The sequence below is a fragment of the Equus quagga genome, chromosome 17 (assembly GCF_021613505.1).
Source record: "Equus quagga isolate Etosha38 chromosome 17, UCLA_HA_Equagga_1.0, whole genome shotgun sequence".
In the NCBI taxonomy this organism is placed as follows: domain Eukaryota; kingdom Metazoa; phylum Chordata; class Mammalia; order Perissodactyla; family Equidae; genus Equus; species Equus quagga.
This window is the reverse complement of record NC_060283.1, coordinates 25,474,945-25,480,733: the sequence shown is the minus strand read 5'-3', so window position 1 is coordinate 25,480,733 and position 5,789 is coordinate 25,474,945. Positions and strand designations below refer to the sequence as shown.

Sequence of the window (5,789 nt, the reverse complement as noted above, 5' to 3'; positions counted from 1 at the left end):
TAAGTTCGCACGCTCTGCTTCAGTGGCCCGGGGTTCACTGGTTGGGATCCCGGGTGTGGACCTATGCGCCACTCAACAAGCCATGGTGTGGCAGGTGTCCCACATATAAAGTAGAGGAAGATGGGCACGGATGTGAGCTCAGGGCCAGTCTTCCTCAGCAAAAAGAGGAGGACTGGCAGCAGTTAGCTCAGGGCTAATCTTCCTCAAAAAAAAAATTGCAATTACATTAAATAAATGGGCTTAACACTCCAATTAAAAGCAGACATTTTCAGGACATATAAAAAAAGCGATAAAGATTTTTACAGGAATGTTCACAGCACATTATTCATAATGTCCAAAAAGTGGAAGCAATCCAAATGCAATTTTCCCAGTAAAAGACTGGGAAATGATCCGCTATGCAAACACAAGCATAAGAAAGCTGATGTGTCCGTGTTAAGACCTGACAAAATAGAATATAAGTAGAGAAATATTAGCAGGGCATTTCTTAATGACAAAAAGGCCAGTTATCAAACGTCATAACCCTAGATACGGTTGAACCTAGTAACCGAGCTTCCAGATGCGTGAAGCAGAAATGGACAGAACTAGAGGAAGAAACAGAAAAAAAACCACATGGTTGTCGGGAATTTAGCCCTTCTCTGCCAGGAACTGAGACAATAAATCAGTAAGATTACAGAAGAGGTAAGCTAATCGATATTCGTAGATCATTACACGCAAAACCTGCAGAATACACATTTTTTTCTAGCGCATGTGGAAATTCACCAACCATAGACCGTGTGCTGGGCCGAAAAAGAAGTCTCAAGAAGCATCAAAGGGTTGTAATGACTTCTCATCGAGTGAAACATACACTTGCTTTATGACCCGGCAGCTGTTCTTCGAGGCGCCCGAGAGAAACGAAAACACATCCACAGAGTCGGATACAAGGACGCTCACAGCATCTTCCTCCCCAGTTACCCTCCAGTGTAAACAACCCACTATCCACAGAAGAACGGATAAACCAACGGGAGTGTGTTTACATAACAAACACTGCTCAAGAGCAACGAGAGACAGACTAAGACACACACAACAGCACAGATAAACCCGGAAACGTTAGAGACACGGAAGGCGACACACAGCCCGAGTCCCTTCATGTGAGTTTCACGGCCACTTTGTAGCGATAGATATTACAGAAGTGGTGGCCTCCTGGGGAGGGGCGGTGGCAGGAACTGACGGGGACGGGCCACGGGATCTGTCTGGAGTGACAAGAATGTTCTATATCTTAATTGGGGTGCGGGTTATGTGGAGGAAGGTCGTGTATATTATTTGTCAAAACCCTTTTCGTCATACATTAAAATAGTTGGTGCATTTCACTGTAGCTAAAATATACCTTGATTTTTACAAAATAAGTATAAAAATAAAACCATTGAGCATCATTAGGACCAGCACAGATCCAACTGGTCTGCGTGCATTAGGTCATGAACGTTTCACACATCCTACAAAAGGGGGAAAGTGAGACACCAAGAAGTTGTGTAAATTGCCCCAGGTCACACAACTCGCTCACGGCACCCAGTGACAAAGGCCGTCCTTGTAACCCAGTGCTCGAATACCCTTATGGGGTCGCCTTGGTTATTAACAATCTACGAGGCAGGAATCATTAGCCCCATTGCGCAAAAGAGACTGAGGCTCAGAGAGGCTGGGCGACTTCTCCTAGGAAGTGGCAGACTCAGGCTTTGAACCCAGGTCTCTGTGACTTCCAAGCCCAACGTCTCGAGAGTCCTGTGTTCAGTCACTACCCTGCCCGGTCCTGGGGGGCAGTGTGACCCACAGGCAGCCTCCCACACACAGCCAGGTGAGCTAGACGTCGACACCTGTTCCTTTGGGGGACGCGCCAATGTCTGGCCAGGACTTCACCCCGTACCACCTCCACCTCCACCCAGACGGCCATACACGCTCTTTGGCGTTTGGGTGGGTGATTTCAGTGACTATGGTGAATTTTAGGGCAGATGAGTTTGGGATTTCCTGATTTCTCACCAATTCACTCCTTCTACAAATCTTTGTAAGCGCCAACCGTGTGCTGGAGCTGGGATGCAGCAATGAACAGAGTCACGGAGCTTGCTTCCTGCCGGGATGAGACGGACTATAACAGGTAAATAGATATCATTTCTGATGCCGTGATGAAAATAAAGTAGAGGAAGGAGAGAGAGTGGCAGACCGGCGGTCAGGGCCGGCCTCTCTTAGGAGGTGACAATTGATGGCGTGACGCGCAGGAAGCCAGGGAGCGAGCTGTGGGGGTATCCGGGGGGAGGGACCTCAGAAGCTGAAGTCGGTGAGAGGGGGTGGGGGTGTGGGGGGTGCCATTCCTGCGGAAAAGGTCCCAGCCAAGTTCGCTCGAGGTCTCCAAGACAATGAGGGGAAAAGGAAGACGCCACCTCCAGCCAGACCAAAATTAGGTCCCAGCTGAGGAAGAACCAGGCCAGGCTTTCTGCAAGGGGAGCGCAGAGGCTTCCCTCCCTCGGGGCCCTGAGCACTTCTGGACAAGAGCAAGCCCAGGCTTCCTCGCTCGCCTCCCCACCTACCTGCAGGCACAGAGCCCTGGAGAACGTTCAGACGCCGAGCAGGCGTTGTGATCTCACGATGTTCTTGGACACACACCTCGCTAAATCCCCACCGTAACCTGGAGGCAGGGGTTGCAGTTTATGATTAAGGAAACCGAAATCAAGCTCACAGCGGGAAGGTGGCAGAAAAGGAGCTTGAGCCCAGATCTATGAGAATCCAGGTTCCTTCTATTCCGTGGGGCTGAGAAGGCCAAGAGCTTTAGAAGCAATTACTCAGGCTGCAGGGTGAAAAGGTCAGGATATCCCGAGCCTTCAGCACATGTTGACTGGATGGATGGGTGGATGGATGGATAGATAGACGGAAGAATGGATGGATGGATGGAGGAAGGTAGAGACAGATGAATGGACAGATGGATGAATGATGACAGAAACAAAAAGGCAAGCAGACCCTTTTCTGTATCTTACGTGCATATGTTTTTCAAAAAATATATTTCCGGGCTGGCTTGATGGGGTAGTGGCTAAGTTCATGTGCTCTGCTTCGGTGGCCCAGGATTTGGAACCCTGGGCACGCACCTACATATGACTCATCAAGCCATGCTGTGGTGGCCTCCCACATACAAAATAGAGGAAGACAGGCACAGATGTTAGCTCAGGGATAATCTTCCTCAAGCAAAAAGAGGGAGATTGGCAACAGATGTTAACTGAGGGCCAATCTCCCTCAGCAAAAAAAAAAAAAAAAAAAGTATTTCCCTTTCTGAGCTTCAGAGTCTCCATCCAGAAAATCAGAGGGCTGGCCTTGCTCGGTTGTTTTCAAACATTTGATTTGGTAATGAAATTCTGTCTTCAAATGTTATCTGATGGGGAAAGTTTGGCATGATAAAACAGGAATTGCTGGGGGCCAGCCCTGTAGCTGAGTGGTTAAGTTCACACACTCCTCTTTGGTGTCCCATGATTTGCTGGTTTGGATCCTGAGCACAGACCTACGCATCACTCACCAAGCCATGCTGTGGCGGCGTCCCCTATAGTAGAACTAGAATGACTTACAACTAAGATATACAACTACGTACTGGGGCTTTAGGGAGAAAAAAAAGAGAGAGGGAGATTGGCAACAGATGTTAGCTCAGGGCCAATCTTCCTCACCAAAAAAAGAACTTCTTAAAAAAAAAAAAAAGAGGAATTGTTTGGGATGAGATAGGGGAAAGAGGTGGGCAGAGTACCAGAAGCTCTGCCCGGGACCTCACCTTCATTGTCTGTGGGAACTCCAGAGACACCTTTGCAAAACCAAGGAAGGCCTTGGACTAAGGCGATCCAGAACATTCTGTTTCAGGAATCAAGGACAGACATACTGGGGAGAGGTGGCAGATCCCTAGCCTTTCCTGCCTACAACAAACGTCACTGCCCAGTGGGTCGGCAAGAGCCCGCCTACAAAAAGCAGGCCCGGGGAGCCCAGCAATGTCTGCTGCCAGCTCTCCCGTGGGTGTGTGGGCGGAGGAGTTGAGCACTCTCTTCAGTCTTGCCGCGTTGCCCCCTTAACCCAGGAGCCACAAGAGGAGCGAGGAATTCTGGGCGACCTCTGCCACCTACCATGTCCCGTTTGTGGATCAGACCACGGGGTGGGGGCTGGCTCATGTGGCCGAGCTCACTCCCTGGGCGATGGGTTTCTTTGGGTTCCCCCAGAAGGTGAGTCCCCCCAGACCGGGCAGAACACCCATTTGGCTTGTCTGGGGATGCAGAGCCCCAGGCAGGGCGGGAGCTGCTGGAGCACCGTAGCTGGGTGGGGGTGGCCACTCTGTGTGCTGGCTTGGACCTGGCACCAGGGGACCACACTCTTGGTTGGGTTCCAGTTCCAGAAAACTGGAGGAGTCCACACAGGCAGGACTCCCATCGAGTTCTTGGGAGATGAATGTTGGAGTTTCTCTGCTGTAAACATTCTGTTGGGGGCCCCGGGCTGCGTGCTCAGATGTGTGGAGTCAGCGACACCCGGGCTGGGGTCCAACTCTGCCTTTACTGCCCAGATGACCGTCAGCAAGGGATCTGTCTTCTCTGCTCCTGAGGGCAGAGCGGGGAATGCCTGGGGCTGTCCAGCCTGGTTCTGCCCTATTGACTCAGGACGGAGTAGTAACCCGCGCAGGCCTGTCTACCTCCCAGCCTCACCTGACATCTCGCTCTTCCCTCTTCCCAAGACTTTCACACTTGAGCTTTCCTCTGAGCTCTCTTGTCCCTTTCCTCTGTCTGTCTCCGTGGGGTGTGTCTTCATTTCCCTGCAGGGAACCCCGGCGGCTGTAACAGATGGACTGCAACCATCCAGGGCTTAAGGTAACAGCAGCTTGTTTACTGTTCTCACAGCAGGACAAAGTGGGCGTTCCTGCCCTGCGGGTGGCTCTCTTCCATCCAGACTCGAGGATCCAGCCTCCTTCCGCCCGTGGCTCTGCCATCCATCCCGTCAGCATCTGCATCCTGATCGAGGAGGAGAGACTGGAGAAGACACATCTGCGTCTTAACAGCCGTGGCCCAGCAATGGCACATCCAACTTCCACTCACGTTCCACCAGGCGGACCTCATCGCCCACCCACACCAGCAAGGAGGCGGTGGGCTGGAAGACATGGTGTCTTTCCAATGACAATTCTACACCACGGAAGGGGAGCATGAGTTCTAGAGACAACCAGCCATCCCCACCACACCCAGCTAGCGTCACCTCATCCTTCAGGTGTCAAGTTCGATGTGGCTTCCTCAGGAATCCTACCCTGCATCTCCAGGTCCGGGATTCGGTGTCCCTCCTATGCGCTTCCAGCACCCCTGCCTTCCCTGTACCACATTGCACTGCCTGCTTGTTCGTCTCTGGAAATGGGCCATAAGCACCTTGAGGTCAAATGACATGTTTACCTGTGCACCTCCAGGGGCCAGCCTGGTGCCTGGCACATATGGGCACAATAAATTATTGGGTGGATGGAAGGTTGGATGAATCGTCAGATGGATGGACAAATGCTTGGATGGATAGATGGATGGATGGATGGATGGACAAATAGATGGATGGACAAATGTGTGGACAGATAGATGGATGGATGGATGGATAGTCAGATAGATAGCTGCATAGATAGATGGGCAAATGCATGGATGGATAAATGGATGCATGGACAGAGGGAAGGATGGATGGATGGACGGATGGATGGATGGATGGATGGATGGATGGATAGACAGCCATATAGAAGGAAGGACAGACAAATCTTCCCCACACAAGCCTTCAAGCTTCCCCATGCC

At 51.2% G+C, this 5,789-nt stretch overlaps 1 long non-coding RNA gene across 1 annotated transcript; it reads left to right on the top strand.

The window, feature by feature from the left end:
• The first annotated feature begins 1,044 nt into the window (after positions 1–1,044).
• On the top strand, positions 1,045–5,360 carry LOC124228502 (uncharacterized). The gene is made up of 3 exons (XR_006885730.1): positions 1,045–1,127; positions 2,038–2,122; positions 4,878–5,360. It is a non-coding gene; the product is annotated as an uncharacterized LOC124228502 (long non-coding RNA).
• Positions 5,361–5,789: the final 429 nt, after the last annotated feature.